General features: G+C 47.1%; 1 non-coding gene across 1 annotated transcript; it reads right to left on the bottom strand.

Annotated features, from left to right (window-relative positions):
* Positions 1 to 2,038: 2,038 nt before the first annotated feature.
* LOC114809792 lies at positions 2,039 to 2,176 on the bottom strand. The gene has a single exon (XR_003757569.1). It is a non-coding gene; the product is annotated as a small nucleolar RNA SNORA7 (small nucleolar RNA).
* Between the last annotated feature and the right edge of the window lie 10,491 nt (positions 2,177 to 12,667).

The raw sequence follows: 12,667 nt of genomic DNA, 5'->3' as shown, positions 1-12,667 counted from the left end.
GTCTGTTATATTGTTGTATTGTACTCTCCCAAGCACCAGTTCAGTGCTCAGTAAGGATTATTGACTGGCCACCTGAGAAGATAAGACTCTTTGAATCTGAGAAGACTGTTTCCAGTCTGAATGTTTACTGGGTGAAAGGAATGGATTTTTAAAAGGAGGATTCATTCTCATCATCATTATCAATGATATTTACTGAGTGTTTACTATATGCAGAGCACAGTATTAAGCACTTGGGAGAGTACAATACAACAGAGTTGGCAGACACATTCTCTGCCCAAAAGAGCTTACAGACATGTAAAATTTAGGGAAATTGAGCAACTGTTTTATAGATCTGTGTGCATATGTATATGTGTGTTTGTTTATGTGTTCCATAAATATTCTAACATTTGAGAGTCCCTTCTCTCTTTCTACTGCCCCACCCCCTAAACTCTGCTCCTCTGCCGCTTACCTCCTCACGGTTCCCCTTTCACGCCTATCACGCCATCAACCTCTGGCCCACGTCCTATCGCTGTCCTGGAATGCTCCCCCTCCTCAGATCTGCCAAACTTTCTTCCCCTCTTCAAAGCCCTACTGAGAGCTCACCTCCTCCAAGAGGCCTTCCCAGACTGAGTCTCCCCTTCCCTCTGCTCCCCCTTCCCTCCCCACCCCCCCACCCTCTGTTCTTCCTCCTTCCTCTCCCCTCAGCACTGTGCTCATTTGTATATTTTATTTATTGCCCTATTTATTTTGTTAATGAGGTATATATCTCCTTGATTCTATTTATCTTGATGATGTTGTCTTGTTTTCTTCTCTTTTGCTTTGCTGTCTCCCCCATTTAGACTGTGAGCCCGTCATGGGGCAGGGATTGTCTCTATTTGTTGCCGAATTGTACATTCCAAGTGCTTAGTACAGTGCTCTCCACATAGTAAGTGCTCAATAAAAGCTATTGAATGAATGAATGAATGAATGTGCAAGAACAGAAATTCCCAAATAACATTGAATGAATCAAGTTCACTCATGAATGTATTAGACTGCAAATTCCTTGTGGGCAGGAATCACATCATTTACTTTTATTGTATGTTCACAGGTATCTATGGAGTGCATGACCCACTTTTATTAAGTGCTAATTAATGTCGATATAGAGGTTATTAGGAAGGATAGAGGCAATTAGGAAAATAAAGGCTGATGGAATACATTTGAAGTTTGCAAAATTCTGAAGAGGATGGATTTAGACAAAGATAGAATTGCCATTCACGATATTGCATAACATCAGCAGGAGAGGGAATCTTAAAGGTGAGAGCCTGAATGTGTTAGTTTCAAAATACCAAGTATATGTATGGATGTTAAGCATATGGACGTTGTGTAGCCAAAAATGTCAGCAGGTTCCAAAACAGGTGTGGGTGGATTCAAACACAAAAATCTATTAGAGTGAAAGATGGGGATATAAAAGGAAAGATTAGGGATGCTAGATGGTATTTTTTTTGGTATTTGGTAGCCAGTCATAGTACTAAGCACTGGGGTAGATACAAGCTAATCAGATTGGACATAGTCTTGTCCTTCATGGGGCTCACAATCTTAACCCCATTTTACAGAAGATGCAACTGAAGCACAAAGAAGTTGTGTGGCTTGCCCAAGGTCACACAGCAGAAAAGTGGTAGAGAGCGAATTAGTATGCAGGTCCCTCTGGATCTCAAGCCCATGCTTTATCCATTAGGCAATGCTGCTTCCATCCTTAACCAAGGCGATGGACATTTAGAACAACCATTAACAGCTTCCTCCAAGTATGTTGGTAATCCCTATGGAGACAGAGACTTGACAGCATAAGACAATAGTTTTGTCTTATGCTGTCAAGTCATTTCTGACCCATAGTGACACCATGAACACATCTCTCCCACAGTGCCCCCTCTCCATCCGCAATCATTCCGGTAGTGTATCCAGTGAGGTTTCTTGGTAAAAAAATACAGAAGTGGTTTACCGTTGCCTCCTTTGGTGCAGTAAACCTGAGTCCTCACCCTTGATTCTCTCCCATGCCACTGCTGCCCAACATGGGTGAGTTTTGATTTGTAGCAGATGGCCTTCCACTCATTAGCCATTGCCCAAGCTAGGAATGGAATGGACAGGCCTCTGCTTGACTCTCCCTCCCGTAGCTAAGACTGGTTGAGTACTGGAAACTCTCCAGATGTGACCCTGAGAGGGGACAGAGGCCTAGACAGAGCCCAAAATGACACTGTCAATGGTTTTATGCTAATAGCCTATTTGTATGTTAACTATTTGCTCCATTATTAGCTCCACCTTGATGATCAGTTCACTGGTTTATATGGGGTTAATGATTTCTTCCTATTTCACCTCTACCCAATATCTTAATTACTCTTCTATATTTTGTGGAATCTCTCTCTCTCTCTTTCTCCCCCCTCATCCCCTCACCCCCCAAAAACTCTCTCTGTTAGTGATGTTCTCTTATGTAGGTTTAGCTGTGATTTTAGCAGCACTGAGCTGAAAAGGGATAGAGTTATTACTTTACTGATGCATGAAACAGAGGCTGGGCATGTGGAGACTGAAATTATATTGTCTTTTTATTACTGTTAAAAATTACAAGCTTACAATTCAATTTGCTGTTCACCATCACACTTAGGTATTTCGCAGTATAATTGCTCTCCAAGAATCTCTCTTCCATTGAATAACCATATTTTGGATTATACCTCTCTAAACATACTACCTTACATTTTCCCCAGCTGTGATTTTATTGCATTGTTTCTCATGCATAATTCTAATCTCACCAAATTCAGCTGCTTCATTTCCTGGCCCTCACTAACACACAACAGCTTCTAGTGTAGAATTGGCTAAATTAATTAGTAGAACATTTTATCCTTTTTTAAAATGAGGTCAAAGACCAACAGTAAAACCATGGATCTATGCAAAAAGCAGATTTCCTTCCATTCTACTAGCTGTAACTGTTATTTTCCTCATTTCAAATCTTCCAGGAGGACCATCAGTATATCATAATTATTGGACTGTAAAACTTCCCCAGAACATAGGATACAATTGATAATAATAATAATGTTGGTATTTGTTAAGCACTTACTATGTGCAGAGGACTGTTCTAAGCGCTGGGGTAGATACAGGGTAATCAGGTTGTCCCACATGAGGCTCACAGTTAATCCCCATTTTACAGATGAGGTAACTCAGGCACAGAGAAGTTAAGTGACTTGCCCAGAGTCACACAGCTGACAAGTGGAAGAGTGGGGATTCTAACCCATGACCTCTGACTCCGAAGCCCAGGCTCTTTCCAAATTACACTTTGATAGGAAAGTTTAAGACAGAATGATTTCCCCATTAGAATGGGGGCTCCTTGAAGGCAGCATGGAGAGGCACAGTGATGTAGGTATGAAGCACAGGACAAGGAGTCAGAAGACGGGAGTTCTAGTCCCTATTCCATCACTTTGTGGCTGTGTGACCTTGAGCAAGTCACTTTACTCTGAGCATCAGTTTTCTCATCTGTAAAACACGGCTAAAATACCTGTTCTTCCTCTCTCTTAAAGTGGGAGTCCCATGAGGGACAGGGAACGTGTCCAACAGATTATCTTATATCTACTGTGGTGTTCAGTGGAGTACTTGACACTTAGTAATAATAATAATGTTGGTATTTGTTAAGCACTTACTATGTGCAGAGCACTGTTCCAAGCGCTAGGGTAGACATAGGGGAATCAGGTTGTCCCACATGGGGCTCACAGTCTTAATCCCTATTTTACAGATGAGGTAACTGAGGCCCAGAGAAGTTAAGTGACTTGCCCACAGTCACATAGCTGACAGGTGGCAGAGCTGGGATTCGAACTCATGACCTCTGACTCCAAAGCCCGTGCTCTTTCCACTGAGCCACACTGCTTCTCGTGCTTCATGCTGCTTAGTAAGCCCATAATAAGTACCATTTTTGCTGTTGTGGGAAGGAAAGTTATTTTGTGTTTCCACTGAACTTTACCAAATGCATACTACTATTATTATTAGTAGTATAGTAAGTAGGTCTTGGGACAAAGTATCTGTAATTCAACCCAGCATCTCTGATGCTATTATTTTGCCTGTCCCTAATAACAATAATAATAATAATGGTATTTATTAAGCTCTTACTCTGTGCCAGGCACTCTACTAAGCACTGAGGGGGATACAAGCAAATCAGGTTGGATAAGGTCCCTGTCCCACATGGAGCTCACAGTCTCAATCCCCATTTTGCAGCAGAAGTAACTGAGGCACAGAGAACTGAAGTGACTCACCCAAGACACACAAATGGAGGAGCCGGGATTAGAACCAGACCATCTGACTTCCAGGTCTGTGCTCTATCCACTATACCATGCTGCTTCTCTAATCTGTTTTAATGACTGTCTCCCCTGGAGACTGTAAGCTCCTTGGGGCCAGGGATCATATCTACCAACTCTGTTTTATTGTACTTTACCAAGTGCTTAGTATAGTGCTCTGCACCCAGTAAGCGTTCAATAAATATCAATGATCGATCCACTGATAGACTCACACAGTACCATTGTAGGAGACTGCTGAGTCACATCCTTGGACTCACTTTAATATTAAATAGAGTCAAGACTGGCCCTTTACTGGACTCTGGAAAATGTCTCCTTGCTCAGGCAAAGAATTTTAAATCAAGGGAGAATGCTTTATGCAAATCTCTTCTGCACTTCAGAGTCGTCTTTAAATCCCAAACTGTTAAAATGAACAGAACATCCCATTTGCAATCTCCAAGGAACCAAGAAACTATTACCATTATTAACAATTCTATCCCTCTGTCCCACAGACCTAATTACAGGCAAAAGACATTTATTTCTACCCTGAATCAACTACATTTTCCAGTTAAGATATAGGTCCCATTTTTATTACCGTTCTTTAACACCCCAGTGCTTAAAAATTGCTGATTATGCTAATCAAGATCATTAGTTCTCTAGACAGAGCCAAAATCCTGGACTCAAGCCCCAGGAATGAGCTGCAGGTAAGTGGGTTCATCTGACTGCCATGATTCAACATGGCTCTGCCCAAGTCATGGGGAGATTTATAAGAGCCTTCCAGGCACCAAAGGGTAGGATGGAGTCTTTCCATTCCTTAAGAACAAGTCACCCATTTTAAATGGGCCCTTCATTCTTTCTAGAGCCTGCTATGATTGTTCTTTTTTTTTAAATGGGATTTGTTAAGCACTTACTATGGGCCAGGCACTCTTCTTAGTGCTAGGGTAGATACAAGAAACTCAGGTTGGACAAAGTCCACGTCCCACATGGGGCTCACAAATCTTAATCTCCATTGTACAGATAGGGAACTGAGGCCCTAAGAAGTGAAGTAACTTGTCCCAGGTCACACAGCTGACAAGTGGCGGAGCTGGGAATAGAACCCAGGTCCTTCTGACTCCCAGGTCTGTCCTCTCTCCACTAAGCCATGCTGCTTCCCTAATGTTTTCATTAATTGGCTTTGACTCCCTTCCCGTACTCTCTTAGGCAAGTTCTCTTTCAGGTTCAAAGGACTAAAGTTTCCCCAGCATGAAAATGTCTGGAGTTTAGAAGCTGGCACACAGACCAAAGCCAGGAGCTTGCCAATGCCTTGCCTGAGGTTTTCTGCTGTATCCTGGCCTTTGGGAAGATTTAAGAGCTTGAGACTTCTCTCCATGCAGATATGTTTATGAGAAACCTTTGGTAGTCAATCACCACACCTCTCTGGCAGGCACAAGCCAGTAGACACATGGGCAAGGAGTCGGGTGAGGGCACTGGTTCTCTGTCCGGCTTGATATGTTCAGTGAACAGAGCATTCTTCATCAGTGGTTTGCTGCAGATTTAACTTACGCCAAACAGAGTGGCCCGATTTGCCCTAATGTTTTCTTCTCCAACCTCCTGGTGATCTGGGAACCACCAGCAGGACACCATGTTGTGCTGAATGGAAAACCAGGGAGTTCCAAACACTTCATCCTTAATGCAAATCTTTCATTTTTTAACATGAAATACATAACTGGGCATGGTAAAGGCAGAGGCCATTAAAAGCAAATCAAGCAGCAACAAAAATAGGACACAGAACATTTATTCTAAACCCCACTTTTTAATCCATCATACTTTTTTTTCCTTTTTTTAATGATCTTAATGACTAGGAAAATACTTTCCTGATTCTAGGAAATACAAGCTGTTAGTAGCAGGTCACGTTGTAATGGGTCACGGTGCCTCTTGGAGAGAACAAGTTTCTGCTGGTGACAAATCTGTCCACACCTGCACTGGACATTTCCTCCCACCTCTCTTTCTGATTATTATCATTAGGGCTAGCATTTGGAAAATTCTTACCATGTGCAGGGCACTGTGCTAAGCCTTGGGTAAAGGTGCATGCTACTGAATCCAGTACTGCCTGGCTCATGGGCAGCTCATAGTTTAAAATGTGGGGGGCAATGTAGAAAATGTAGAAAAAGTGTAGAAAAGGTAGAAAAAATCAGGCAACTTAAGTGAATAACAACATGGCACTCACAGTAACAACAACACCACAATAATAATTACACAACAACACAATAACAACAATCCAAATGGCGTTACTTCTCATTCCTTGGGGGAAATAGGCCCTTTGGTTGAAACTGCAACCATCTACCCCGCAAACTCCATCCTAACAATCAATCTAAGGTATTTATTGAGCACTTACTTGGTGTAGAGCACTGTACCAAGTACATGGGAGAGGACAGTGCAACAGAGTTGGCAGACATGTTTACTGCCCAGGAAGAGCTTACAGTCTAGAGAGAATTCATTCATTCAATAGTATTTATTGAGCGCTTACTATGTGCAGAGCACTGGACTAAGCGCTTGGAATGAACAAGACGGCAACAGATAGAGACAGTCCCTGCCCTTTGACGGACTTACAGTCTAATTGGGGGAGATGGACAGATAAGAGCAATGGCAATAAATAGAGTCGAGGGGAAGAACATCTCGTAAGAACAATGGCAACTAAATGGAATCAAGGCGATGTACATTTCATTAACAAAATAAATAGGGTAATGAAAATATATACAGTTGAGCAGACGAGTACAGTGCTGAGGGGATGGGAAGGGAGAGGGGGAGGAGCAGAGGGAAATGGGGGGAAAAGAGGGTTAAGCTGCGGAGAGGTGGGGGGGGGCGGTAGAGGGAGTAGAGGGAGAAGGGGAGCTCAGTCTGGGAAGGCCTCTTGGAAGAGCTGAGTTTTAAGTAGGGTTTTGAAGAGGGGAAGAGAATCAGTTTGGCGGAGGTGAGGAGGGAGGGCATTCCAAGACCGCGGGAGGATGTGGCCCAGGGGTCGACAGCGGGATAGGAGAGACGGAGGGACGGTGAGGAGGTGGGCAGCAGAGGAGCGGAGCGTGTGGGGTGGGCGGTAGAAAGAGAGAAGGGAGGAGAGGTAGGAAGGGGCAAGGTGATGTAGAGCCTTGAAGCCTAGAGTGAGGAGTTTTTGTTTGGAGCGGAGGTTGATAGGCAACCACTGGAGTTGTTTAAGAAGGGGAGTGACATGCCCAGATCGTTTCTGCAGGCAGATGAGCCGGGCAGTGGAGTGAAGAATAGACTGGAGCGGGGCGAGAGAGGAGGAAGGGAGGTCAGAGAGAAGGCTGACACAGTAGTCTAGCCGGGATATAACGAGAGCCCGTAGCAGTAAGGTAGCCGTTTGGGTGGAGAGGAAAGGGTGGATCTTGGTGATATTGTAAAGGTGAAACCGGCAGGTCTTGGTAATGGATAGGATGTGTGGGGTGAACGAGAGAGACGAGTCAAGGATGACACCGAGATTGCGGGCGGTCGTGCCACCCACGGTAATAGGGAAGTCTGGGAGAGGACCGGGCTTGGGGGGGAAGATGAGGAGCTCAGTCTTGCTTATGTTGAGTTTTAGGTGGCGGGCCGACATCCAGGTGGAGACATACTGGAGGCAGGAGGAGATGCGAGCCTGAAGGGAGGGGGAGAGGACAGGGGCGGAGATGTAGATCTGCGTGTCATCTGCGTAGAGATGGTTGTCAAAGCCATGAGAGCGAATGAGTTCACCGAGGGAGTGAGTGTAAATGGAGAACAGAAGAGGGCCAAGAACTGACCCTTGAGGAACTCCAACAGTTAAAGGATGGGAGGGGGAGGAGGCGCCTGTGAAGGAGGCCGAGAATGAATGGCCAGAGAGATAAGAGGAGAACTGGGAGAGGAGGGAGTCCGTGAAGCCAAGGTGAGATAAGGTGTGGAGGAGGAGGTGATGGTCGACAGAGTCAAAGGCAGCAGGGAGGTCAAGGAGGATTAGAATGGAGTAGGAGCCATTGGATTTGGCAAGAAGGAGGTCATGGGTGACCTTAGAGAGAGGAGTCTCGGTAGAGTGGAGGGGCCGGAAGCCAGATTGGAAGGGGTCCAGGAGAGAATGGGAGTTAAGGAATTCTAAACAACGATTGTAGACGACTCGTTCTAAGATTTTGGAAAGGAAGGGTAATAGGGAGATAGGGCGATAACTGGAGGGGGAAGTGGGGTCAAGAGCAGGTTTTTTTAGGATGGGGGAGACATGGGCATGTTTGAAGGCAGAGGGGAAGGAGCCCTTGGAGATTGAGTGGTTAAAAATAGAAGTTAAGGAAGGGAGGAGGGCAGGGGTGATTTTTTAATAAGGTGAGAGGAATGGGGTCCGAGGAGCAGGTGGAGGGGGTGGCACTTGCGAGGAGGGAGGAGATCTCCTCTGAGGATACTGCAGGGAAGGATGGAAAAGTAGGGGAGAGGGTTGGTGGGGGCGAGGGGAGAGGTGGAGGGGTGACTTTGGGAAGCTCAGACCTGATTGTGTTGATTTTTGTGATGAAGTAGGTGGCCGGATCATTGGGGGTGAGAGATGGGGGAGGGGGAGGAACAGGGGGCCTAAGAAGAGAGTTAAAGGTCCGGAACAATCGGCGGGGGTGACGGGCATGGGTGTCAATGAGGGAGGAGAAAAGGTTTTGCCTGGCGGAGGAAAGGGCAGAGTTAAGGCAGGAAAGGATAAATTTGAAGTGTGTGAGGTGCTTGGTGCTTGGACTTTCGCCAGCAGCGCCAGCAGCTCGAGCAAAGGAGCGTAGGAGGCGGACAGAGGAGGGGATCCAGGGCTGTGGGTTAGTGGAGCGAGAGCGGCGGAGGGAAAGGGGGACGAGAGAGTTGAGATGAGTAGAGAGGGTGGAGTTGAGAGCGGAGACCTGATCGTCGAGAGTGGGAAGTGAGGACAGGGCGGCAAGGTGAGGAGAGATGTTTTTGGATGGGATCAAGAGAGCGGAGGTCTCTGTGGGACAGTAGCAAAGATTTGCAAGGGGAGGAAGTGTGAGAGATGAGGCAGATGAGAAGGTTATGGTCAGAGAGAGGGATTTCAGAGTCCGTGAGGGAGGAGATAGTGCAGCGGTAGGAGATGACGAGATCGAGGGTGTGACCGAGTCGGTGAGTGGGCGCGGTATGGTGGAGCAGGAGGTCGGCAGGGTCGAGGAGGGATAGCAGGCAGGTGGCAGAGGAGTCATCGGGTACATCCATATGAATGTTGAAGTCTCCAAGGATCAGAGTGGGCAGAGAGAAGGAGAGAAGGAAGGTGAGAAAGGGGTCAAGGTGGTTGAAGAAGTCGGAGGTGGGAACGGGAGGGCGGTAGATGACAGCGACAAGTATCCGGAGGGGGTGGTAGAGGCAAAAGAAATGAGCTTCGAAGGTGGGGAAGGGGGGCGGAGGAGGGATAGTGCAGAAGCGGCAATGGGGTGAGAGGAGGAAGGCGACGCCTCCTCCCTTACCGGTGAGTCTGGGGGAGTGGGAGAAGGAGAGGTCTCTGCTGGAGAGAGCAGTGGCGGAGACCGTGTCTTAGGGAGTGAGCCACGTTTCTGAAAGGGCGAGGAGGAGGAGAGAGCGGGAGAGGAAAAGGTCATGGACGAAAGGTAGTTTACCTGTAATGGAGCGGGGGTTCCAGAGGCCACACTTGAAAGTAGCTGTGCGTGCAAGGGGGAGGAGGGAGAGTGGGGGGAGGGGAGGGTTTGGATGGAAAGGAGGTGGTGGGGCCCTGGACGGGGAGATGGGGATGAGGGGTAGCGGTGGGACAGGAGGACTGGGATGGGGCATGGGTGGGGAAGAGAGAAGGGGTGAGGGGGTGAGGAGGGTGTTTGGTGGGGGAGAGAGTAGGGGGAGGGGGAAGAGGGGTAGCGCTGGTAAAGTGGGGTTCTATGGCGGGGGGGGGAGGAGTCAGAGGAGAGAGTGGGAAAGAGCTGAGCGAGAGAGGGGAAGGGGAAGGGGAGGATAGGAAGGGGCGGGAGGGAGGAGGGGGGGAGGAAGGACATGGTGAGGCCAGAGGGGGGGTGGCAGCACTGACAACAATAAACAGTAAAAAACGAAATCGGTAATATAACAACATGATACGGTATGATACAATACAGTAGTGTTAATAAGCGGGCGATGACCAGGGTCGGGGGTAGACTCGATTAAGGGCCGACCTGATCAAACTCAAAGTCAGGCGGCTGGTGATGCCAGAGAGGTGGGTGCAGCCCTGACAACAATAAACAATATCAAGCGAAATCGGTAATATAGCAACATGGTACAGTATGATACAATACAACAGTGTTAATAAGCAGGCGATGACCAGGGTCGGGGGTCGACCCGACCCTACCCGATCAGACTCAAAGTCAAGCGGGTAGCGGCCGAGAGAGTCCCAGAGCTCATGACCAAATGTCCCTGAGGCGGCGGTGGGGGCCCTGAGGTTGTCCGGGTGGGTTGCAGCCGTAGGCAGTGGCTAAGGTAAGGTAACACGGTGAGAACAAGGACATCATCGTCCGGGGCGGGGGAGATGAATCACCTCAAGGGGGAAGAGGGAGTGAGGGCTTCCCAAAATGGCCGCTTCAGGTGGAGTGGGGGGGCGGTTGGGGAGCACAATGTCCCCGGGCCCAAGCAGGGGGACACAATGTCCCCAGAGGACACAATGTCCCTAGGGCCGAGCAGGGGAGCACAATGTTCCCAGGCCCGAGTAGGGGGACACAATGTCCCCAGGGTCGAGAAGGGGAGCGCAATGTCCCTGGGCCCGAGCAGGGGGTGTGGAATGGGAGCTGGTGGCTGGGGGTCTGTGAGGGCGAAGATCCTAAGTCTCGGAGTTCCCGAGCGGGGGTGCATAAATAGAGAGAACATATATAACAGCAGTTCCAGGAGCTCCGGTCTGCCTCAGTGTGACAAGGTGTCTCCCGGGCAGTTGTGGATGGGGAAGGGAGGGTAACCACAGCAACCTCAGGCTCTGATTTGAGAACTAGAGTGTCTCAGTGGCAGGAGCTCAGAACCCCAGATGAAAGCATGTACATCTGACAACCCAGCAACCCATTGATCACTGTGGTATTTGTTAAGTGCTTATGGTATACCAGCACTACACTAAATACTGGGATAGATTCAATAGCCTGATCAGGCACTGTCCCTGTCCCAAGTGGGACTTGCAGTTGAAGAGAGAGGGGGGACAGGTATTTAATTCCCATTTTGCAGATCAGAAAATTGAAGCTCAGAGCAGCTGAGTGACTTGCCAAAGATCACAAAGAAGGTAACGGGCAAAGGTGGGACTAGAATCCAGGTTCTCTGGCTTCTTATCCTATGCTCACTCTAATGGCTCTAGTCTCATCTTCATGAAGGCTGAAAAAGAATGACCTGTGGTATACCACACCCATCAAGGCAGTTTCAGGGATTGGTACTCCCTGAGAATGTTGGACCTAGAGCAATAATTTAGTCTTTACAAAACCAATCAATCATTGGTATTCATTGCACACTTACTGTGTATTTAAACTTACTGAAGAAAGCCTCTCTAGATTTGCCCAGGTGTTTTCTCCACCTGCTGCCGGTTGGCTTCTTCGAATAATAGTGATGGCATTAGTTAAGTGCTGTACTGAGCCCTTGGGTAGATATGAGAGGCTCACAGAATAGGTGGGAGGGAGAACACATCTGAAATATACTCTTTTCTCAACCCACCAGAATTCCAAAATTTAATCCAAGACTATTTAGTTGATCTACATTTTAGCAGTTTCTGCTGAGGTTTTCCTTTATGCTACCTCTTCAACTTTATGCAATCTCTAGATTGTAAACTCATTATGAGCAGGGAGCATGTCTGCTAGTTCTGTTGTACTCTCCTAAGCTCTTAGTACAGTGCTCTGCACATAGTAAGTGCTCAATAAATTCATTGATTGATTGATGCAGTGCATGTTTCTGTTGTTTTCCATTCTATTTTTCCAGTTCTAGTCACTGCAGCCTTGTTTTGTCTTGCTATTGCTGTTGGGTCTTTCCCAGAAAATCCCACCTCCATCTGCAATCTTTCTGGTAGTGTATCCATAGAGTTCTCTTGGTCAAAATCCAGAAATGGTTTACCATTGCCTCCTTCCACGCAGTAAACTGGAGTCTCCGCCCTCAACTCTCTCCTATGCCTCTGCTGCCCAGCGTAGGTGTGTAGAAAAGGCATAATTGTGCTGGGCTTAATTGTAAATACCTAGAGAGCAGGAATCATGTCTACCAACTCTATTGTATTGTACCCTACAGGCACTTAGTATGGTGCTCTGCACTCAGTAAGCACTCAGTGGATACTATTGATGATTGATTGTGTATGAAGAAACCCTGGAAGGGTTGGGATTTTTCTCTCTGGAAAGAAAATGACTGAGAGGGGATGTGATTGAAGGTTACAAAATTATAAAAGATATGAACAGGACAAATGTCAAATCTTTGCCCCCCAAAAGTGGCACCAAGGATAA

This window comes from Ornithorhynchus anatinus, chromosome 2 (assembly GCF_004115215.2).
Source record: "Ornithorhynchus anatinus isolate Pmale09 chromosome 2, mOrnAna1.pri.v4, whole genome shotgun sequence".
In the NCBI taxonomy this organism is placed as follows: domain Eukaryota; kingdom Metazoa; phylum Chordata; class Mammalia; order Monotremata; family Ornithorhynchidae; genus Ornithorhynchus; species Ornithorhynchus anatinus.
Note: the sequence above shows the minus strand (reverse complement) of the source record. Positions and strands in the feature narration are given on the sequence as shown.